Source organism: Vanessa atalanta, chromosome 3 (assembly GCF_905147765.1).
Source record: "Vanessa atalanta chromosome 3, ilVanAtal1.2, whole genome shotgun sequence".
NCBI lineage: Eukaryota > Metazoa > Arthropoda > Insecta > Lepidoptera > Nymphalidae > Vanessa > Vanessa atalanta.
In genome coordinates this window covers 11,468,086-11,494,131 of record NC_061873.1, presented here as the reverse complement: position 1 = coordinate 11,494,131, position 26,046 = coordinate 11,468,086, and the positions used below count along the sequence as shown (strand labels likewise).

The window sequence follows — 26,046 nt, the reverse complement described above, 5'->3', positions numbered from 1 at the left end:
AATTTTCTTAAAGATGTTTTCAGCATATTTTTATTGCTCTAGTTAAAAGAAAAGTTTTACATCGAAGATTAGCTTTTCTTGTTTATTTGAAGATTGTTGAATAATAAAACAAAGTTCTTATGAATGACGCGATAGCTCAGTGGTTAAAACTAGTCAGATTTTAATTGAAGATTGCGGATTCAATCACCAAGCACCGCTTAATTTGTATTTGTGATAATATTTAATTGCTCTCGTGTTCGGCGATGCAGGATACTTTTTATTTATGGGTTTTCTATAATAATTATTAATATAAGATTTTAAATTAACATAGTTATTTTTATTACTATAATTATTCAATACGGGATATTTACCATGTTTTTAATTTTTATTTGGTGGAGTTCGATATTTCTACATTATCTACGAATGTCTTGTTCACGAGACTGAAGTTTGCGGGTAGATGTTGACGGCATTTGAAGTTTCCATATCGGACTACCTCCTTTCTCGTACGTTTGCTGCGTAAACACTGATCACCACTACCATTGTCACTTTTACCACACGATGATAACACCAAAAAATAACAAAACATTGTAAATATCCCGTATTAAATACTTGTAGTAACTATTAATATAATTACGTTTAATGTTGTCTTAGATTTTCGCGATTATTACACATTGAAATAAAACTAGTTTTTTAACGGATTTAATCGCGTATATTAATTATTTTATTTTAACATCCCGACGTTTCGAGCACTTTGCAGTGTTCGTGGTCACGGGCAGACTGCCCGCGACGCGATTAAATCCGTTAAAAAACTAGTTTTAATTACGTTTATTTAAACGGATACTCTTATATTCATGCTTGTTTGAGTAACCTTTTTGTATTATAGGTTTCTATAGTTCCGTTACATTATATGTCATAACGTTGAAAAACTTAGTAATAATCTTACGTATTGTAGAATTTTAGACTGGTTGGCCATAAATTATAATTTCAAGTTATCGAGAATCTAAGATAAATAAATTGATTAGCAACAAACCTTCAACTTGAGCGAATTGATGGCGATTCTAAGCTGCTAAGATCTTCCAAGTTATAGCCAAATCCAGAACCAAATTAAGTAAATATTTGAGAGATTATTTGAATTTACGAGCTTGAAATTTATAACGTATAAAGTGCTTTAGCTTGGAGTATTGCTTCAATATAATCCTGTTATACATAGAACGTTTACGTTACATACATACATATAATACAATAATGTATAATATGCCTTAAAGGTATTTACTGACGTATGTACTGCTTTATTCTACATAGTTGTGAGGCGTATTTTAGAATACGCCTCACGATGCCCAGGGAAGGTTTTTTTTTAATATTATTAATACAACAACGCTAATAAAAATAAGTGATGAGTGAGTAGTAACTGGGACCAAAACTTACCATTAAATTCCTATATAAATAAGGTACATAACTCACTAACTTCCAATTTCAAATTCGAAGTTAATAATAATATTGTAATATTGGTAACTGATCAGTGAGCGGCTGACCTAATCTATCGAGGTTCGTTTGCAAAGAAAATTAAAAAAAAAATCTGTTTATCCGAAGATAATAAAAAATGAGTATAAGTATATAAATATCATACCATCAGGTGGATAATTAGGCAAATATAAAAGTATATATATTTGCCTAATTATCCACCTGATGGTAAGTGATCACCATTGCCATATTGGCGCCGATTAAAATTTTAATAATTTTTCACATAACCATAGTCCCTAATGCCTGATAAACTGGCTCATGCTTTAAACCAGAACACAACAATACTGAGTAATAGGATACAATTTTCTAATTAAATTATTTCATAAAGCCTTTGACCAGTAGTGGGATAAATGGGGGTAAACACGTAATATTTGCAATACATATAAAGTAAGAGGCAACTATAGCTACAGCCTCTACACTCACTCTCATGAATCGTGGCCCAGCTGGTTCCAGTATTAATGGATAAAGTTTGTTTTATTGCGAGAAAAAGAAACATTACGAGATACTTTTATTTATTTTCATACGAATGTAATGTTGTACAATGATTGCGGTATATTTTTTAGAATTCCACGTTTTTTTTTTTATTAATAACGATATTGTATTACATTAAAAATTGGTTTATGTATTAGAAAGAATGCAAAGTAAATTTACATGAGCGCACATTGCAGACAAATCACCAATAAAAAAAAAAATAAAAAAAAATGGACTCAATCCTTTGATTTTATTTATGTCTAGATGGACTGTCAAATCTGAGAACTCGTCGAAAAAAATAGTAGCCAACGGTCGGCTACTAAGTACATGCACACTAGTAGATTAGAGTGACGTTTGGCGAGTATCGCCACTAAATTTCCATGTGCTTAATTTGTGTTTATAATTCATCTCGTGCTTGGGGAAGAAGGAAAACATCGTGAGGAAACCTGCAAGTGTCTTATTTCTACGAAATTCTGCCACATGTGTATCCAACAACCCGCAGTGCAGCAATGGTAATATGCTCCAAACCTTCTTCTCAAAGGGAGAGGAGGCCTTAGCCCAGCAGTGGGAAATTTACAGGCTGTTAGTGTTGATGGCGAACATCAAGAGACATCGACCGACTGTCTTCCATCCATCCTATGTTCACTCAGCTGATGTAAATATGAATTTACTTAAAATTTTTGTGTCAGAACCTTTCAAAAATAACACAAAAAATGACATGTCATTTAAAAAAACAATTTAGTCTGGTGTAGGAACGAAGTAGTTGAGAAAATTGAATTTCGTCGGTACATAGAAAGAAGCGGTAAACGATTTATTTTTATAAACGTATAACGATTTTTTTAGGGTATATACATATGAGCAACGTTCCGTACTTTTCAAACCACATATTGAGATTGTATTTTAAATTCAACGATGTATATACATCACTAAGATTAATTGATGAGCAGATATCGTGACTTTAAGAGATAGCGAATTTTGCAGAAATTCTTGAAATTCGGAATATCATTTTTCCATTATATTTAATATTTAATTTAATTGATATATAAGGATTAAAAGTTACTAGTTAACAGACAGAAAATGAAACTTATGTCTGGGTAGGTACCCATTCAAGGGCGATAGTGACCACTTACCATAAGGTGTTTACCCGTCATTCTTCTTATAAAAATAGTAAAAAACGACCCAGAGTTGAAATGACTAAAAACATCTTTATATCAACTAAAGGTCAACTAACGTCTGAGCTAGAAGTTAATTAATTCACATGCTATGAAAAAAAGTAGTATAAATAAAATTTTTGGTTAAAAAAATAGCGCGTAGAATTCTGCAAGATTAGGAAGAAATTACGACTCATGTTAAACTTCGCTTCGTCCATATCGATAAGAAACTTTTAGTTCAGTGAAACATCTATTGGTATATATTTATTACTTAACTAGCTGTTCGTCGCAATTTCGCTCGGTTTTATTATTATTACAAATTCTGTCATACATGATTTTTGCGAAACTAACCGTTCAAAGCTCTCAAAAAGCATAATTTGCCCCCGTTTGCGCAAACATTTTTCATTGATATTCCGTTCCTTTTGCACGTAGTGGTGGCCTTCCTCGATAAACGGGCTATCTAACACTGAAATATTTTTTTAAACGTACCAGTAGTTCCTAAAATTAGTGCGTTAATACAAACAAACTCTTCATTTTCATATTAGACATTAGTGATAAATTATATACAAGTATAGAATTTATTAATAAATTAGTCAAAAATCTTTATTCAATATAAAAGTGTTTACACTTGCTTATTGATTGTCAAAAATCTACCACCGGTTCGGAATTTAACACCTCAGACCTGAGAAGAACCGGCGAAAGAAACTCAGCGGGATATATTTTTTTTTATTTTTTTTAACCATTTTCCATGTACAATGATAATTATATTTTAGTTATTTGAAACAGCCTGGAGGCGATCATTTCATTCCCAAGGTGTGCAGTCAACTAGAAAGTCATTAGTGTTGTAATATCCTTTAGCACACAAACGCTCTTTAACGATTCTTTTAAATTTTATAATTGAATAATTTTGAACGTTTTCTGGGATCCTGTTGTAAAAACGTATACATTACAAAAAATTGGTCGCCAGCTTAGCTATAAAAGCTTGTTGTTGCTTGTATCGCGTGAATATGACCTTAATCGGTCACGACGTTTAGAATTTTACGCGCCAACTATTTATATTGATATAAAGAACGTATCGTATATGAGATAATGGAAATATACTAAATAAACAATAGTAGTTTCTATTAATGAAAGAGGTTTTATAGAGTATCTATACTAATATTATAAATGCGAAAGTAACTATTCGTCTATCTGTTTCACGGCTAAACCACTGAACCAAAGTTGATGAAATTCGGTATAAAGTTTGAACCTCGACGAAGGAGATAGTTTTTTATACTTATAAATTATGACCAAACACGCGGGCGAACACTAGTTTTGAATAAAGTATATGAGGAGCAAGTAAATTATTAGTTAAAGACGGGTGAATTTAAATTTGTATTAAAGTTAAGCTCTGAAGAAATTCAGGCCACAACGATTCTCAAGGGCAAAGCCAAATGTGCAAAACGTATTATAGTGCTATTTGTGTTTCATAAAATACAAATGCACTCTATTTTCCCACTTTCCGATCCTACGGGATGGCTATGACACAAACGCGAAGAGATCGGCAGCACGGGATACTTTAGTTGCTTTCAAAATTAAATATTATTATCCGACATTATTCAGTGTTAGCTTATTTAAGTTTAACAGCACCGATGTCTATGGGCGGTGGTGACCGTTTGCCTATACGCTTACTTACTTATTACATAAAGGAAAAAAAAAGTTTATGACGTCAGCAACTTTTGAGTGGCATACGATTGCTTTATTGCTTACTGTCCTAGGGTACCAATATTAAGTTAGGTTAGGTTAGGCAATATAACTTTCTATTTCTGAGTTTTAATTTAAAGAGCGAGTCCTGATCTTAACGATTGATATCGTATTAGATTTTTTCAATGCCTACTAAGCTTACCATTCATCGTCCATCATTGATCGTTTGCCTTTCAAATTAAATTAAAAAAAAAAAGTGATACCAAATTTGTTCTATGAGAGTACAGATTGTTTCGTAGTATGGAGAAGACACGAAAGAGATTGATCGGTCGTTTAACTATCACCAGGCCAGCAAAAAAAGGCCACGATTAATTACTTGTCAAAATGTTGCTTTCAATTTAGTTTAACCGCGACTGACGACAGTCATCCATGATCAATTAGACGGATACATTTTTTTTTTCTCGAAAAAAAATATATTTATAAATTCGTGGTTATAAATAGTTTTATGAATGAAATATAAAAAAAGTATTCTTTAATACAAAGACACAAAATGTATTTAATATGTAATAACAAAAAAAAAATTATTAATATTTGTATTAAAAAGTAAGTATAACATTAGAAGTAATAATATATAATGACGTAGATACATTGTATTTGAACTAAAAATTGCATCAAAGCGAAGCGAGATGAAGCAAAAACAAAATCTCAAGCTAACAAAATGCCACGAACAACAAGCCTGTAGAGATACAATTGAAAATGAAGAAAAAAAGATTTGTTAACCGTAAATTTTCCGTAAAATTTTGGTGCAAGTATTATTCGCGGAACGCGTTTCCACTAACACAAAGTAACATGACCACTTCTGAAATCCCAACAAAAGAATCGCTCATGTAATAACTCTTATGGGCCCTTGACAGACGCAAACATGTTTTTTATTGCTTGTTTATGAAATATATATGTTATATACTTAACACAATTGTATATATATACAGAACATATTAAGAACAAACAAACGGACCGACTATTAAATGACAAAATAATTCCAAGATCATTGGCCGGTGTATCGTCAAATAAAAAATAAATCAAGAAAACCCAAAAGGTTCTTGATGTTTGCTGTTTCTCTTTGAAGGAATTACCCAAACCCCTACCCATTGTACTTGATAGAACTACATGCAAACCTAGTTTTTGTATAGTGTTAGATACAATGTTCCGTTAGAGTCAGTGAGGCAGTGTAACTAAAGGCACAAGGGACATCTCAGTCGCCAAGGTTGGTGACGCATTGGCAATGTAGGGATGGTTAATATTTCTTAAACACAACATGTACTAACGTCTATGAGCTGTGATAACCACTCAGCATCCAGTCGTACATTTGCCTTACCTTTAACATAAAAAAATCTACTAAAATCTTTACAAGATTTACATCTTACCATTACATACAATCGTGAACTAATCCATTAATTATTTCACAAATATCAACTATAAAATACAATCCGTCGTCCAGCCTTTACTAAACGAAAAATGTTGGTGGAATTTTTTCTAACAAAAGCGTATACAGGATAGAAATTTCAGACGAGCCAGGAAAGGCAGCCGTTGTGGAGGAAAACGTTATCAGAAGACTGTCCAAACAACCACGCTGTATAATTTACTGACTATTGGGTTTAGTTGAGGATTTTTTGCCATATAAAGTATATACGCACACATTCTTCTTTTTTGCAGTTGGTCTACCTGATGGTAAGTGGTCACCTTGGGAGGTAAGATGTTATGTCCCTTGTGTCTGTAGTTACACTGGCTTACTCACCCATCAACTATGAACATACTGAATACTAAGTATTGTTGTTTGGCGGTAGAATATCCGATGAATGGGTGGTACTTACCTGTAATAATAAAGTAGAGTCACATAAATAAAAATGTTTACCTAAAATGTACTGATTTTTTATTATTATTTATTAATATTAATAATAAGGATAATTTTATATAGAAAAATACATAATTGGTTGAATCAATTATATTATTCAATAATCCTCTATTTACGAAGTTTAAATCGTTTAAAGATCTGTTCAAAAAGAAACAAACTGAACTCCATTCAGAGGATTTATCGGGAGCTCCGCAAATTGAACTTTACTTACACTTAATCCCAGATGGAGCCGTCGTTGCAATTAAACTTAACTCCAGATAAGTCGAGATAACAAGAACATTCTTGATAAAAAATAAATTCCTTACAAATCTTTAAGGGCAATAAGACGGAAATAACCCAAGACGATTTTGAAATAGCGATTTCAGCTAGGTTCCTATTTTTAACGAATTGTTATTGTACATCAGTAATCGATCAGACTTACGAGTAACGAACCGTTTAAGTAGTTTCTCTAAATTTTTACGTCACATACATTCCACTTTGAAACTCATGTGAGGTTTTTAAAAAGACGCTTTTGAACGTATATATATAGATTTAGATTTTATATGTGACATTAAAAAAATATGTTTAATTCGGGCGTATGCGTGAATATTATGAAAATTATTTGAAACTGTCGGAAAGAAGTACTTTATAATCTGTAATCATATAAATTAGCTACTGATCTACTACTATTAAGAATGAATTATTAATTTATTGAAATGTACAAAATGTCACGCGACTCCAAATTTGCCAAGTACGTCTGTGACGTCATAGTGTTAAGCTGCTTATATTTATGAGAACGACAGCTTGCATATTATAAACGAAAACGTAAAACAGCTGTCTGGCACAGACGTGAATTTAGCATCGTGACGTCGACGACTATTCACTTTGCACGCTACTCTATCTATCTCTATCTATCTGCTTGATAAAGGTATTTTATGAGCCGAGATAGCCTAATGTTAAAAACTCGTGCCTCTTAATCAATGATTAAAGGTTCAGACCCAGTCTAACACTGTGTTTCCATTAGCTTAACTTGTGTTTATAACTCATCTCGTGCTCGGCGGCAAAAAACATCGTGAGGAAACCTGCACGTGTCTAACTTTAATTAAATTTTGCCACATGCGTAACTACCCACATTATAGCAGTGTGGTGGAAATAACTCCAAGCATTTGCAGGCAATTACTTATCATTACATTTGAAATAGAATATATCTTTTAAATCGTGACAGAAAATTCATACTAATGCTTGATTAAGATTTTTTTTTATATTTTATTGCTGTGTTAGGTATTAAGATAACTTTCATCAATATTAAATTTATTATATAACTAATGTAATATTTTTTTCAGCGGCGATCAAACAAAAAACCACTTCTCGTTATTGGCAATTTGCAAATGAATTCAAAATAAGTTTATAAATATACATTGTTTTTATCAAAATATCTGTAATTGATTTGGGGTTTGAGTTGTTTTGATGAGTTTCCTAAATGTAAGTTTGTTTGTACAAATACATTAAAGAACTTTGTTAATATATATTTTGTTTCTATTAGGAGGACTGCAATAGTTATAATATTAGTTTTATATATTTTATATGTATTCTAACTCAACTAAACAAATTGCAGTTATTTTTTTCCGTAATCGCTAACATTCAGTTATAACGATACGTTTTCGATTCTATACCGATTCAAGTTCGACTTTTCTTCACAAAGTTAATGCTCGACTAGAACATTGGGGGGCCTTAAACCAATTCGAGTTTACAATGGTTACGATACATTTCCGATTCTATTACGATCCAGCTTCGAGCAAACCGCAACTCGACCGTTGTGTTAGTTGAACAGGAAACTGCTCAACGGTAATGATTACGTTTCAATTCAATTGCGATAAAATTACATTTTGTTAGTAGAATTAAGCAACAACAAGTAACTTTGAAGTATTCTTTAACGCGTGACAGAAGAAATGGTCTTTCGTGAAAAGAAAATGTAGTAAGCGCCAATAGCCTTAAAGTATAAATAAGCACTGAGTGTGCAGTCATCTATGTAAAGGGTACACTCGTCTGTATTGGCAATTTGTAAACAAGTAAAACGTAACCAACGGCGATGCAATCGAACAAAAGATTTAGCGGACATTGATCGAATCTGCAATCTCTGTTAAAGTACTCATCCGTGCTCGGGTAACCATGATTTCCAGTAAATATTAATCGGATATTTACGATTTATTTGTTAACATATCGTACACTTAAAGTAATGGCCATTAACAACGTTTTGTTTTGTTTTATTCCATCATGCAACTATGACAGAGAAACATATTTACATTGCATATCGATTTTTACACTTATGTTTGACCTTGAAATATTATATTGCGTTCAAGAAAGTTTGACTGCCATTGTACACAAATGTTATATTCAATTTTCATGTACGCAATCTCTAAACTAAACTAATTTGACCTTTTCTCTTTATTATTTACATGAAAGACGTCTTTCATGTAAAGAGCAGACAACTTCTGTAGAGCGAAATGTGTTAGGACGTGATATTGTGAAGAAGAGACTGAGGCCCCCTGTTCATTTACAAATAAAAAAAAAATAAACAAATGAAACAAAAACAAACGTATAGATAGCTAGATATATAGGCGGTGTTTTAGATTTCATGTTGTGTATGTATTTAAAACATTAGACTTATCCTACGAAAGTATACCGAATTGTCACCTTAAAAATTATATAAATACTTATTCAGTAAATACTCGATATTAGCTTAGAGATGCTTAGTGATTTCATTCGTATGTTTCGTCGGATCCTCTTTACTCTGCTATTGTCGGGAACGTTCTCAATTCATTTTAAGTCGTGTTCAGTCAAATGATAATAAAATTTATTTGAAAGATAATTATTTTCATTTATTTTTTAATGCTATCATTTTTATATTGCATATAACGATTACCAACTGTGTTGCGTTCAATGATATAAAGCTTATAAACGCTTTAAAATGTTGCCATCACGGGAGACCCAGCAGATGTTTGATTTTGTATTGCATAAGGGATCACCACTGTCTATAGAAATTGGCGCCGTTAGAGGCAAGGTAATTTAACCATTCTTTACATTACCAATGCTCCACCGACCTTTAGAACTGATATATTGTGTCTTTATTTACACGGGCTTGTTCACTCTTCAATCGGAAACACAACGATACTAAGTATTGCTGCTTGGCGTTAGAATATATGCTCGATGAGTGGTAGGTACCAGGCGTGCTGTCGCATCGTCCTACCACCATGTATCATATGTATAATGTCAAATTTCGACACCTACAATTTATACCACGCTAACTCGAATTTTAGTGAAAATCGTTTTTATTATGCCAAGTTGCTTGAAATATGTTATTTTATGTGTATTAAAAAATCGTAAAGAAATATACAAAATTAACGAAGTTACAAATTTTATACAACGCCAACTAAAGGCAATTTTTGAAAGCAATCGATTTAAATTACGCTGACTATTATTAGCGGAGTGTGCGCACACTCTCGAGTTGGCGTAGTGTAAATTATTGGTGTCGATTTGATAGGTTTTGAAAGAACCTAAGCTAAATTACCTATAAAAATAAATTATATTTACTTTGAATTTCGTGAGTCTTTAATAGATTTTTTATAATTTTTCCTTATATGTTGGTGTTAAACGATTTAAATATTAAATTTAACAATATCTTAAGTCATTAAATCTCGATATCCGATGGGACTCCAAGCGGATACGACTTGAGAGAAGACGCGAGACGGCTTTACTTTATTTTCCGAAGTAATGGAGTGTGAACCCACATCCGAATTCCAGGCATTTCACATTGATTTGACCCAGAAATAGAACCTAGGACGTTGGTATCTATAGCCTGATAAGCTAGCAACTAGACCAATGGGGTCAGTTAATAGTGATGGGTAATACATATATGTTTGTATGACTTGTTCAGGTATTATGAAGTAACTTTTTATTTTAGTTGCAATTTATAAATAAATAGTAAGCACTGATATGTAGGTCCATTTTTACCACGTCTCTACATAGTATAAAACAAATTCGCTTCCCACGTCTGTACGTTTAGATCTTTAGAACAACGCAACTGTTTTTAATGAGATGTTAATCAATATAGCAGCATCAGCAGAGTGATTCTAAAGGTATATAATACATACATTATCATTAACAGTCTGTAAATTTCCCACTGTTGGGCTAAGGCCTCCTCTTTGAGGAGAACGTGTAGAGTATATTCCACCACGTTGCTCCAAAACGGGTTGGCGGATTATATATAGACATAGACAGATAGACATAATACATATGTATATAGTATAGAACAGAAAAGCCGAAATTTTAATTTTCCGGAAAAATAACAATATTTTTAAATTTTGATTTCCTTATCTAAAATAGGAGTAGTTAAAAATTATGATTATAATATTATGTATTTTTTATTAATAATTATAATAATTAAGAGACTGATACTTGTTTCATACATATTCTCCATAGAATTTAATAAAAATAATCTATACCTAGCTTTTTTAATTATCAGTATCCCAAAAATAAAGTTTCATATTTGTAACTTAAAAAAATGACTGACTCCCATAAAAACTTTCAACCCTTATATCACCCCCGTAAAATTAATAAAAAAGGGATAAAATATGCAGAAACACTTAAATAAACATCTAGCCCATGTCCTTTCTCAGGCTCTAGACTATTTGTGTACCAAATTTCATTTAAATCGATCCAGTAGTTTGACGTGAAAGCGAGACAGACAGAGAGAGTTACTTTCGCATTTATAATATTAGTATGGATATTGCATTAAGATTTATACACTAATTATTTTTAATTCATATTTGTATATATTCAAGGACTTAACGTTAATTATGCTTAAATGTGTTTTGTTATTTAATATAACGTATACTGTATTCCCGTCGTAATAATCGCTTACGTAATTTGTCTTTAATGAAATTTAATAAGGAAATAACGGGAGCTCTGGGCAATGATTGTTTCATATAATTTCAGGGAACGGAAGTTTGCTTGGAAGTTATTTACCGAGCTTTAAATAACAAGTCACACTAATTACTTGTGTAATACGCTGATTAAAGTCAATGACCTTGATAAAAACCAGTAATGTTTTTCTATTTCATTTTCTGTATAGCGTAGTCGATTTTGATTCGCTTTCAAATTTTTCTTTTTTTTTTATCTTGAGAATGGTTCCCTAATAAATCAGTCAATTTATTGTTTAAAAATGTGTACATTCATCCATTCATCATTCATCTCTGAAATAAGGTAGGAATTAATGCACTAAGTGTGTTTTCATAAAAACCTCTTTTCTATACTTAACATAAAAGCTATAACATTTATTTACAACTAAAATTTTAAGAAATAAAATAAAAGAACTTGAACAATAACATAAAAACAAACTTCAATAGAAATATTTCCTGTACATTTAAATTAAAAACTCTATATACGATGTATACGTCATCATGTAGTTAGTTTTATGTGTCATTATTCATATTATCTAAGGAGGTTTTTCTTTGAAAACCTTTGCTAATTCAAGTTGAATGTATAGGGAGTTTTATTTTTATTGTTTTTTTTTTTATTTTTATTAGGAGTGACTCAGTGAAATAACAGGCATAAGGGACATAACATTTTATTTCCCAAAGTCGGTAGCGAGCTGACAATGTAAGGAACGGTTAATATTTCTTAAAGCGCCTTTGTCTATGGGCAGTGGTGACCACTCACCATCAGGTGGCCCATATGCCCATCCGCCAACCAATGCCATAAAAAAATAATAATCTTAAAGCGCTGATGTCTATGGGCAGAGGCGACCATCTTCAAGTGACTCATTGGCCCGTCCACCTAGCAATAAAATAAACAAAGGAATAAAATCGAAATTTGATACAGTAAATGAAATCTCATATATTATTACATCAGAGGTCAGTAATCCGAAACAACATCCGAATATTTTGTTAACGCTAAATTCAGCTACAATTCCCTTTGTTTGATAAAATAAATTGAGGTTATAACGCCACAAAATAGGGCTCGACATAGATGAAGGCAATTTATTATTATATACGCCATCTCTATCTGACTTATTAAAATCGAACGAGACAGAGGCACGCTGTTGACGCCAGAGGGTGTAACATTTACTCCCAGAAGGTGAATGGAGTGTAAAAATATACATAATTCGATAATAAAGCGACAAATTGTTGAAGCAATGAGGCGTTAACGGCGAATTTGTGTAGGCTTCGAAACAAGCCATATAAATATTATGCTTAACTACTGGTATCGTAATAGTTTTATTTATATATAGAGATACTTAAGAGAGGGCCCAGTGGTTTGAATGCGTGCATCTTAATCGATGATTGCGGGTTCAAACCCAGGCATGAAGCACAAAATTTTCATGTGCTTAATTTATTTTGTTCAGCTCATGCTCAAGGTGAAGGAAAACAGTGTGAGGAAATTCTGCCTCATGTGTATCCACCAACACGCATTCCCTCAAAGGGACAGATAGCATTAGTCCTTTAATGATGTTTAGAACAAACATAACTAACACGTAAAAACAAGTAATATATACTTAACAAAACGCTCTGACCCAACAATTACAAAGTGCATCATGTTTATTAATTAGTTTAATTGTATATGTATATGATAATGTCTTTGATACCAAAGAAGGAAATTTATGTATCTATATAAAAAAAAAAAAACTTATTCTGAATTGAAGATATATTTGTAAAGGCAGGTTAAAGTAATTAAAATTGATTGATTTATTAATTGATTAAGTCTTCCGTGGGGTTTCAGAATTTTCTTTAACGATAATAATAAATTATATTTTTTTTTATTTCACCCGTACGAAATCTTGACGGGTAGTTAGTCAGATATGTATAGGCAAAAAAGTGTTTACAACTTGAATATTTACCGGTAATATTACTACTACGCAAACCTCTAACAAAATGTATGTACAAAACTGACGGGTCGAGCGTGACAGAAATATGAAATTAACATAATAATGTTACATCTGCGTACATTAGGTAATAATAGCATGGCGTACATAGTACAAAATAAAACAAAAAAAGATATAAAACTATCATAAATAATTATTTAAAAAAAATTATAGCTCCGCCATGACAGCTGAACGCTGCCGTGACCAGGATTCGAACCTGGGTTACTACGGCCACAACGTAGGGTCCTAACCACTAGACGATCACGGCTATCGGAGCTGGTGATTGAACTATTGAAAATATCTTATAGATTCTCGCTACACTTTCACTTGACAAGTCAACCGTAACTACCGCCTTCAATTTAATTTCGTATAATTAGCGCAAATATTTTATAATACCACTATTGCAATAATTATAAAAGCATTTATGTGTACGCTTTACGCCAGTGCGTGTATAAATATTATTTACACATACGCATTATCAATATGTGTGCGAAATTTGCGTATGTGTGTCATAGTTATATGCAATTTTGAACATATCAGATACGACGATTTCTATTTAATCATATATTATAAATAGACTATTTCGTGGGTGGTGGTAAATTCAGTATTCCATTAACATTTTCCCCGGGGAGCCGAATGCTCACGTCTATGCAAACAACAGCTACCTTGTGTTGCGCTATGCTAAGCAAACGTCAACCTTTGAGGAAATCGACGCTTGCTATAATATTAATGGCTAAAACCACAGAGTATATACAGGAGCATATCTAAAGAAATTAAATAATTTTTAAGGTTGTAATTCTTCGTGGATATATACACTAGTGAACAAGAGAGTGACTAGCAAAAGTATGCCACGAATAACAAACAGAGTGAGGACCAATAAACGGACCGAAATTAATACGCTCGTATGGATTGTCAGATCTTCATAACCCAACACCCACAACCAGCGATCACGTTAGATATTAATAATTCAATACTACCAGAAATACTAACAATCTTCGAAATATACTCGGACCTACCCCAAGTTTATGTAGATATTAACTACTAAAACTATTCCGCTAGCCCTTTTGATCAACAAACGCCACGAGATTTTCACATAAACATCCGCTGCCTGACTAATGCTATGAATCATCCACTCGTGGTTTGGTGGAGCTCACTTCAAATATGAGTGATTGCGTCAATGTGCACAGCATCAAGCAGCTCAAAACCATATTTACAAATTTGAAGCTTGCTAATTTTGACAACACATTTATGCTATTATGGTATTCCGAGCTCTTCAATAAAGATGAAGTTTCTTTCTGGGTAGTTACCACCCACTCATCAGATATATACCACCAAACAGCAGTACAATACTGAGTGTATTGTTGGGTTCCGGTTAGAAAGATGAGTGAGCCAGTGTAACTACAGGCACAAAGGACTTAACATCTTAGTTCCCATGGTTGGTTGGCGCATTGGCCATGTAAGGAATGATTATTATTTCTTACATTGCCATTGTTTATGGGCGGTGGTGAATACTTAACATCCGGTGGCCCATTTGCTCGTCCGCCAATCTATACCATATATATAATATACATTATTATGATCCATATTTTTCTTGTATAACCTGTTTTTATGCCTAACTCTTTATTTTATTTCGATACGCAGATTCTTATATATATTTTGTTTTCTTAAGATTTTTATTAGAGCAACTTAGCTGCACTACAGTTTGGTCTTCAGTCAACCGTCCACCGAAAAGAGGTGACAAAACTGCTGTTTTTTTTCCTATCGTGTTTTGATCGAAATATTTAATGAGCAAAAAATGTTATCTGGGGCGATTTCGTTGGCTCTTACGCAAACCATACCAGTGAAAGTAAGTTTATTAACTGTACATTCATTTCGGCGTAGTTATCATCGCTCCGATAGCCGTGATCGTCTAGTGGTTAGGACCCTACGTTGTGGCCGTAGTAACCCAGGTTCGAATCCTGGTCACGGCAGCGTTCAGCTGTCATGGCGGAGCTATATTTTTTTAAATATAAATTTGTTTCATTATACGTCTAAACAAACCGACATGGTCCATTGAGTAGAACCCGTAGTTTTTAAAGGTTGCGGGTTTTCAAAATTAATTTCGTACTCGGTGGTGAAGGAAATTATCACACAATACGTATCACCACTGATCCGCACTGGAGTAGTGTGGTTAAGTTTCAACATTTATTTTGAGGGGTTGAGCTGTTGGCTCAGTAGTAGGTTACTAAAAAGGTCCTAACTAAACTATATTATTTTTAATTATACCGAGCGGATTGTTTAAAATTAATAGTATTATTAATCTTCGGTAGTAGATATTGTTTTGTCAATACTTTTTGAAGTACGTACCTATTTAATAGCTCAATCGGTTGAAATAAAACTAGTTTTTAACGGATTTAATCGCGTATGTTAACACTGCAAAGTGCTCGAAACGTCGGGATGTTAAAATAATTAATATACGCGATTAAATCCGTTAAAAACTAGTTTTATTTCAATGTGTAATAATCGCGAAAATCTAAGACAACATTATAGCTTAATCGGTTGTCTGGATCTAGGTTACAAATCAGCTGTAAGTTGTCACTCAGACTTATGCTGCGAAGCTGAGTCTGACATTACGCCAATTCTATTGAAACTTTTTATTTCAAAGAAATGTATCTTAAAGGTGCAGGAAATTGGTAGTTCAAGATGCGTGAAGCCAAAGAAAATCAACAACAAATACCAGGAAACATTTTCAAAATACGTAAAATGACACGAGAATAAAATTCGCTATTCATTCACAATGTCTCGCGTGAATAAGAAGCTTATAACGTGACGGATGTAAAAATACTGGCATTTGATTGGCCGGTTGATTTTTACAAATTAATGTTATCCAATTGATATTATATTTGCTTTTTTTGTAAGTGTACTTATATTATAAAATACCTATGTATGAAAATACTAAATAGTCGAAGGAGTCAACGTTTAATATGTTGACGTAACGATATTTCAAAGTAGCTTTAAATTTATTTCAAGATTCAGTTAATGTTGCAGATTTTTTTTTTCTAAGTGATTAAATTCAGAGTGCGATTTTGTGGGTTGAAGATCATCGTCGCTTAAGAAAATTTGCATAAATGAATAGTAGTGTAAATAACGGCCTATAATGGACAAAAGATAATATTAAAAATTATCCGTATAATCGCTTTAAATTATCCTTGTTATTATTTTTATATACAATATTAGATGGAAATAGATATTTTTACATAAAGTAATATTCATTTGTTTTGTGGTCGATTTCAGGCAGCCTTAGTTAAGGTGGTGATTGATACCTCTGGTAATTTTTAAGAACGACATATGTCTTTAATGGTACAATATTTAAAAATTAAAGTATTTAATGTATTATATGCATATAATAATACTGCGACTTTACTGTCGCGAAATTTATAAAACTTTACTTTGTGTGCTGTAGACAAACCGTCACCTCACATTTTACCCCCTAGAGGGGTGAATTAAAAAAGTGGCCTACATCAAGACTCAAACTATCTCCATATCAAATTTCATTCTTATCGGTTTAGCGATTTAAGTGTGAAGAGGTAACAGACAGATTTATTTTCGCATTTAAATTATTTGTATATATAACATTACATAACAATGTCTTGGTATGGGAATGAGGACCATGTTGTGAGAAAAGTTTTGAGTATGGATGTGGATAGATATGGAGGTAGGGGACGACCCAAGAAACGATGGATGGATTGTGTGAAAGATGATATAGTTAGAAAGAATGTTTCTTGTGAGATGACGTCTGAGAAGTATGGAAGAAGAAGACATGCTGCGCCGACCCCAAGTAAAATTGGGATAAGGGCAGGAGGATAATGAACATTACATAACAAATTCCCTGTAAGCTACCACTTAAATGACGTAATCATATTCACAGAGATTCGGCTCCAACTTTAGCAAAATAACACTAATAATTCAATGATATGAAGTTATTTTTTGTATGACTATTCCAGGCCGAGTTTGTATGGGCCGGTGTCACATCTTAGAGCCGAAATCCAAGAATAATATATGAAAAAATATTTAAAAATTCAGACTATAATACATAGACTTTATATGTTATAAAATCATTTACGTAATCATTATTAACATTAAGATCTTACCAATAAAAAATAAAAATAGCTATAAAAACATACCAAATTTTGAAGTGAATACCTGTTATATGGTCTTATAGTATTCAGGAAAATCTTAGTGAAAATCGCGTGTTTGGATTCTAATGTCACGATAATTGGAAAAGTGGAGTTCACTACACGCGAGATGAAACAGTGTTGATTTTGGTTGACAGTACCATTAATGTTCAAAGTATTTATATATCACTAGCTGGTCGTCACGATTTCGTCCAGGAGAAACAAGAGTGTAAGCTCGCTGCGTTTAACAGGGAAAATACACACGAAAAAATCATCAATCGGACCAACAGTCGAACAAACACACCTGCAGACTATGTATATAAATATTCAGAATTAGTCGTGGTATATTAAAAAGCAACATAATATTGGTAAAATTTTTCACATTTTTTAACCCACACATACACACGCACCCCCATAAGTGAACTGAATAAAGACTTGTCATAATAGATAACGTGCACTATATTTTGGGTATTGCTTTTCTTTCTTACTTGAACGATTATTAGTCCTATTTTATTATTATAATTACATAGTTTAACAGTCAGGATGCCACGGTGGTTGACATACGTACAAACTCATGCATCATAATAAGGAGTTATTATGATGCATGAGTTTGTACGTGATTGGCTTGTCTCTGTTGAAAATGGCCGCGGCTGAATCCAGGAAATTATGCATTATGTATCTAGTTCAGCAAATGAGATTTGGAAATGATATTACCCTTTTTTTAACTAATATTCGAACAGTGGTCTAATTGGTCTAAGTTCCATACTTCCAAATATGGAAGACTAACATTTCCATATTCATAATAACATTTTCTGCCTCGCACAACCACTCTGTGGAATCTTTCTTTCGCCGGCGGTTTTTCCGAACCGATACGACTTGGGAAACTTCAAGAAAAGAGCGTACTCTTTCCTGAAAAGCCGGCAACGCACCTGCAAGTCCCCCGGTGTTGCAGATGTCCATGGGCGGTGGTAGTCACTTTCCATCAGGTGAGCCTTCTGTCGATTATTTATTATCGATTATTTCTAAAAGTAGGCTTAATAAAGGAAAAATAATATCGTGTGAGAAACACACGAGAAAAAGATCCTATGCTGTTATGTCTTTGTCTATTTTTATGTAGATATTAATATTATTAAATTTGTTATTTACGTCATTGTCACGGCCGAAGCCAAGCCAGACACTTCTTAAAAAACTAAAAGCCTTAAAGCAATATCCGGTCCTATTCTTTTACAAGGAATTTGCGTACAATTCTGCATGCGTCCAGTATCACGGCCTTCTGCATATTATTAACATAAAGATAATTAAAAAGATTTTAGAGATAATAGTAGAGAGAATTATTGGGACTATTGTAAGTTTCTGCAAGTGCAACAAACGTGCAATTTCTTCTTTTAGTTCCATTTATTTTGTATGTTTTTAATTTACGGTGCTTTGTACAATTGTGTACTTTTTTAATATGCCAATGTCAATTAAAAAAATAGTTTTTATATCTTTATTATTATTTAGTAAATGTATCTCACTGATGAGGTTTTAAGCGACAGTATATTCTTAATCTATTTATAATATTTATATCATAAAGTGTGCTATTAACATAATTTACATAACATGTTCCTAGAAATATTATATCAAAGACGTTTCTAACATGATTACGTTTTATATATTCATGAAATTCCACAAATTTTAATAATGGCGCTTCGTTCAAATTATAGCAATGTTTAATTTATCATTGTTTATTTAGTTTATATACAAATATTTCACATTTTTAGTGTATAGATTTGTGTTTAGATCGAATAGTTAAATAAACGCTTAATTAGTAAAGAGTTAACGTATTAGTTAATAGATGAAAATCCAGTTTCGCTCGGATAAAATAAATAAAACTATTTTTTAGTTTTATACGGTTTATCTTTTACTTTTCATATTGTAACATATAACTTTTTCATAAACGTTGATCTATAATTTATTGTGGATAAGTTTCCATCGAGTCTACCGTACCCATGTACGGAATTTTTTTTTGCAACACACTTTCTGAACGTACCCGTAAACGTCAAATATAGCCGCCCGTTGAACTTCATGTCATTGAAATTTATGGATTTAATATTGGAATATCTCGATTATATGAATTTAGCGGATATACATATGTTATCGACTCAAAGATCATTATTTTTTAACGTGGTTAGATTTCGGTCGGGTCTATCGTAGTCCTGTACGTAATTATTAATATAGATATACCAGCTGAACCTGCGGCTTTACGCGCGCGAAATTCCGACCCCTGTTTTACCCCTTAAGGGTGGAGTTTCGTAAAATCCTATAAAATTTCAAGTTTGTAGGTATTAAAGTTTCTGAGATTTCGTGATTAATCAGTGAGTAGTATTTTTTACATATATACAGATAGATTTGGGTTAGTCCAAGTACGCTAATCATCTATGTTTCATGATCTACAAACTCTATCCACATTAATAACTAAACTATACGGAATCTGCAACTAATTACTTAATCTACATACGATGTCTGCACGAGATTATACGACGAACTATTGAAATCTATCGTTTAACTTCAGCTTTGATTAAACACAGATCGGGAGCGACTCCTTTAGACATACCGTGAGTCAGCTTAATTAGCGTGGCGGAGTTAGTCGTTGGATATATTATCTGTATATTTGTATGTTTTACAAATAGATATTAAAGTTGTATAAGTGGAGTTAGTAAGCTACGTCTGTTTATGAGGATTATGAAAAGTGTGTGTGTGTGTGTAACAGAACACAGTGTGTGAGTTACAGATCGAATGATATATTAGTGTTGTTTAGGTATTTGCGTATTTTTTTTACAAGAATAAAAAAAAAAAATTGTAAATTTGTATTTCTACAGACATGTTGTGCCTTTAGTGTAATTTATCTTTAATTTGTGTATTTTTACTTTAGTGTGCCTGTATGTTTTTATTACCAGACCATAACAATTTATTTTTTAGGATTATTTTATTTTAGGTATTTTAAGTAAAATGATCTGGAAGATACCATCACGTAAGGCAAAAAAAATGTTATACTGGATTTTAATAACAATTGTAATTCTTGTCATTTAATACATAATACATGTATATCTAAAGCAACTCCGTTCCAGTTGGGAGTACCATGACACTCTCGATGGGTTTTTAAATCAAAATATTATCTATATGCAATATAAATATGAGTTTGCATTAGTAGACTTCTAATTCCAGACGACATCTTCATTGACTCGGAATGTCCTTGAATGGGTGTTATTTATCTCCTTGGCATTCTGCATACCTTAGCTGGTCGGAATAGTATGCTGTCAGCTTATTAATCAGATCTTCTCCGAATCAAAATCGGGTCATCCTTGAGTGTTTCCATTTCTAGAATCTAGTGATTGAATATTAAGTAATGTCTGGTCGATATAAAATTAATGGATTTCTGTATCGAAAAAATCTCACTAGCGATAGGGAATTGGGAAATATGACTGCATACTACCGCGTACGGAATCGGAAAGCACGTAATTTTTTTGGTCGTGTGCCTGAACTCTTACCGGTCATATCGGATTTACCGTTTTTAAGACTTCAATAAATAATAATACTCGTACATAAAAATAATGGTTCCTTCTATGTCGTAATTTTGTATTCTTATAAGTCATATTTGTTACATCTTAATATATTTGACATACATATTGTTTTTCCTTTTTTTTTTAATAATGCACTTACCTGCTTTCGTACAAAGCTTCATTCACAAAAGATTGTCTGTGAGAGATCGTTAAAAGCGATAAGACGTCCTTTGACACTTCTATATTGAATAAAGATTTTTGACTTTGATTTTGTGCAAAATTTGTTGATTGCTTTTGTTTTGCATACTCTTGTTTACTTATATGCAATAAAGTATTTAAATAACTCGATTGATTCTGTTGAAGTTCATAACATCGCTAATGTTTTTATTCCAATAGAGCGATTGCATTCGGCTTGAGTCAGCTTAATTGCTGCAGTAAGCTACCGCTTGGTTGGGTCAGAGTTTTTCAGAATTCAGTTTCAACTAATACGTGTTATACATCACGTTTGATTACATTTTATATGGTTCGGTTTGGTTGGTGGTAATAATATTAACCTCTGCTAATACGCCACTAAACATACTAAGATGTTATGTCTCTTTTTCCTGTAGTACACTGGCTTACTCACCATTTAGATAGATTTAAATAAATAATGAATAAGTAATATTATTTTAAATCTATACTTCTATACTAATATTATAAATGTGAAAGTAACTCTGTCTGTCTGTCGCTCTTTCACTACCAAACCATTGAACCGAATTTGATGAAATTTGCTATGACGCAAACTTGAACTCCAAGGAAGGATGTAGGCTACTTTTTTTGCCCAACACATGACAACCAACGCCTTAAACGCGAGCGAAGCCGCGGGCGAAAACTAGTGTTGTTACAAAACCCAATTAAGTATATTGTGTATCGTTTACAAATATATAATTATATTTCATTGTTACACAGCTTTACGAAAAGAACAAAAAGGATTTACATAAGACTGCGAAGTCGCTATTATTGTTCTATAGGTTAGATAGATGTGGAGTTGCAACTTAATAGCAATCTTCTTCTATTCTGCAAATACAAAACATCTTCTCGTATCCCAACGTAGGATACGTTGGGATACGAGAAGATGTTTTGTGTTTGCGAGGGCAATAATTTGTAGTTTTGAATTTATATATGCTTAGATATAGATAACTCGTTGTCTCCCTCGGCTTCTCTCCCGTTTAATGGGTTGGACGTCATGAGAAAAAACCTATTATCCTTCCCTGGTCTTCAAACTTTCTTTATATCAAGTTTCATCAAATTCGGTTTTGTAGTGGTCGTGAAAGAGCAACAGACAGACAGAGTTACATTCAACATGTACAGTCAGTAAATTTCCCACTGCTGTGCTAAGGTCTCCTCTCCCTTTGTGGAGAGGGTTAGGAGTATATTCCACCACGCTGCTCCAATGCGGGTTTGTGGATTCACATGTGGCAGAATTTCGTTAAAACTAGACTCATCCAGGTTTCCTCACGAAACGAAACTCGGAATTATCGGTTAAGATGTACGCATTCTAACCACTGGGTCATTTCGGCTCGAGTTACATTCGCATTTATAATATTAGTATAAATAACTAGGTCTTTCTTACCTAAAGCACCTATTACTCGTAAATAAAAAAATGAAGCACTATTCGAAACAGTAACTTTTTAGTTTTTTATGTTTAACGAAAAACGTTTGAGACAAAAAATACTAATGGCCGTAAAACATAGATTAATGGCTTCAGCTACGAGTACTTAAGAGAAATTCAAACGTACTGTATTTCAAATGCAGTTGCTATTTACGATGTTCATTAAACACAGCTGTTACTGAAATACAAATCGTGGATATGAGCGGCAGGGAAATTGATGTCCTATTGAAAGTTTTATAGCTATTAAACATTCAGCTTTGACATTAATCCTAATCCTAATTAATATGACTGTCTTGTTGTTTATCTAGATAAAAGGCTATAGATCCCGAGGTTCTATATTCAAACGCCAGATCGGGCCGATACAAAATTTATTGTGTTTTTCGGTCCAAAAATGTCAGTTCTGTCAGGAAACGCCCGGCGTCAGGACGTTGGAAGTGTGTACAGTCACTTGCCTCGGAAAGCACATAAAGCCGCTGGACCTGTGTCTGAACTCTTTCTAGTCATGTCCTGTGTCCTGTTTAGTTAGCTGGTCTCCATTGATCGCCGTTACTGAAGTTGATCAGTACGACGTAATCATCACGAATATAAATCCTAAAGTAGGGTTGTTTGTTACGCTTTCACATTTCAACTAATTCGCTGTTACGTAATTGCAAACACGTTATCACGTGTACAGAAAGGAGATAGGGTACCAGACCATTCAGGCCTAATACATCGATGATCGTAAGCGGCTTGTGGTATATAAGAAACAATCCAATAATAGGTACTTAAAACTTGGAACCGATTCTTAATGCTAATTTAAAAGTAATTTCCCAGTAAATTTTGGTTTTTTGTGTATTTACAAATAAATACTATTCTATTCTATTAGTCAATACAAACACGAGTGCAGTCTCTATTATCCCTTTGTGTTATCATATCACTATCATAGTTTCATAGACGGAAGAGACAAAGGGCGCAGGACCAAATTCAAGAGAATTCCGATTCAGAGAGTACACACCGCAAACTTTCACTTAAAATCTGTCCTACTAATGATATGGCTCAGCTTAAGCCTTACAGATTCAAAAGTATACTTAATTTGTGTTCATAATACATTTCTTGCTCGGCGAGGAAAAGATGAAAAAATCTGCCATATTTGTATCCTTCGACTAGCATTGGAGCAGTGTTATAGAATAAGTTCAACCTTCACTTCGAGAGGAGTGAAGGTAATGAAGGTAGTGAAATTTCTGGACAGAAATGGAATCTAAGATTGATGGGGTTCTGACTCAAATCAAAATAAAAATGTCCTTTATTCAACTGGGCTTTTACGCCCATTTCAATCATTTTACAGAATTATATTAAACGTTAATCTAGCACCGGTCAGAACGTAGAATTTACCGAAAACAGACCAAAAACTCAGTAGTTACTCTTTTACAACATTTAAAATACAAAGATATGTCAGTTAATACAATACAAATTATATAATATATCCTGCCTGGGAGTCAACAAGTATTAGCTCCACGCTTTTTTAAAATCAATCTTGTGTTGATCTTGAGGCATGTTATTGCCTTATTTACTAATGTTCTTTTTTAACAAATGTTTTTAATGCTTGATTCATAACTCATCAAAGTTAAAAACCGACATCGGAACCTATTAGCTGAAACCAATAATTTATTTAAATATGTTAATTTTTTGAAAATGAACCAGAATCTGAAAACAGACGTTCATTTCTATAAAACCATTTTCTTATTTGAAAATTATATACGAGCAAACCCATCAGCAACATAAATGATAATATTTAATTATGATTTCCATTAAATATTTGTATTTTTTTAAAATCTTTTAATAAAATATTTCTGCTAGTAAATCCATTTTTTTAATCAGTTTTGATAAATCAATTTAATCAAGTCTGAACAAGAATATTATAACCTTCGGTTTGACTTGCACCAGCTTTTAATACTTTTAATGCTAAAAGTATCAAACGAAATCGTTTTTGGAATAAATAAATTTGTTTCACTCATTAAAGCTAAAATATATTAATATATATATATATTATTTATGCGCATTATGAAATAATATGCGCACGTGCACAAGATGTACATTAAATATACACAATAAAGCTCGCTAAGACGCCAATCAAGTGTCAAGTCGCTCGTAATAGACAACTTCACACCTTTTTTTACAATGTTTTATTACCAGTTTAAATTTCGAAATAATAGTAGTGGTGTCAACAGAAGAAATTACATTTATCATAATTACAATTATTATTTCATTATTAATAAATACACTCATATTATTATTTTATTGTAATCAATTATTACGGCAAAGAAGTAGAACTTCTCACGCACTTAGAAGTACAAGCCCCTTTATTCTTCTAAGGAAAAACTGCATATGCCAACTGTAAACGCACTGAATTTTTTCCACGGGGCACCGTGAAAAATTCTAAGCTTTATTTTGGCCAAAATGAATTGATTGGCTGTTACTTGCTTACAAAACATTAGTTTTAGTAAAGTATAGATAATAAATATATGCATAATATATTAAGGTATTTAACTATAATTGAATATTAAATCTCGTAAATGAGAAAGACGTGAATTATTGTAAGACAAGGGATGTATTTTGACCCTATTAAATCATCCAAGGCGGCCTTCTTAAGAAACAGGCTCTTTGGAAGGTAATAATATTACCTGAACCACATGCCTTTTATTTGATTAATGATATATAATCAAAATTTGCAAACATTTTATGTGCGATGTGTTTTTTGTTATATTCGTAAAAAAACATATTTTTTCTAGATAGTCGTTTCTCTCTTAATTTTACATTTTAAGAAAAATCAAAGGGGATTATTAAAATTATTAAAATATATTATTTAATAGAAAGCAATAGCTTACAGTGAAACCGTTACCTAATCTTATCGAAATGAAACGATATCTATTATCCAAATGTAGGTTTATAATTACTTAAAGTATCGATATTTAATTGAAAAGCTGAATTCGTTAATGAGAGAAGGCAATTTGCTAATTAAATGCGAGGTGATCTTTATATTTTAATTATAGCGATGATGAAATTTTGTTACTACAAAGCTGAAATGACACAGCGGTAAGTGTATGTGGG

At 32.5% G+C, this 26,046-nt stretch overlaps 2 non-coding genes across 2 annotated transcripts; one reads left to right on the top strand and one right to left on the bottom strand.

Annotated features, from left to right (window-relative positions):
• Window positions 1-13,811: 13,811 nt before the first annotated feature.
• On the bottom strand, window positions 13,812-13,883 carry Trnah-gug. The gene has a single exon. It is a non-coding gene; the product is annotated as a tRNA-His (tRNA).
• A 1,630-nt stretch (window positions 13,884-15,513) lies between these two features.
• Window positions 15,514-15,585, top strand: Trnah-gug. The gene has a single exon. It is a non-coding gene; the product is annotated as a tRNA-His (tRNA).
• The last annotated feature ends 10,461 nt before the right edge of the window (window positions 15,586-26,046 follow it).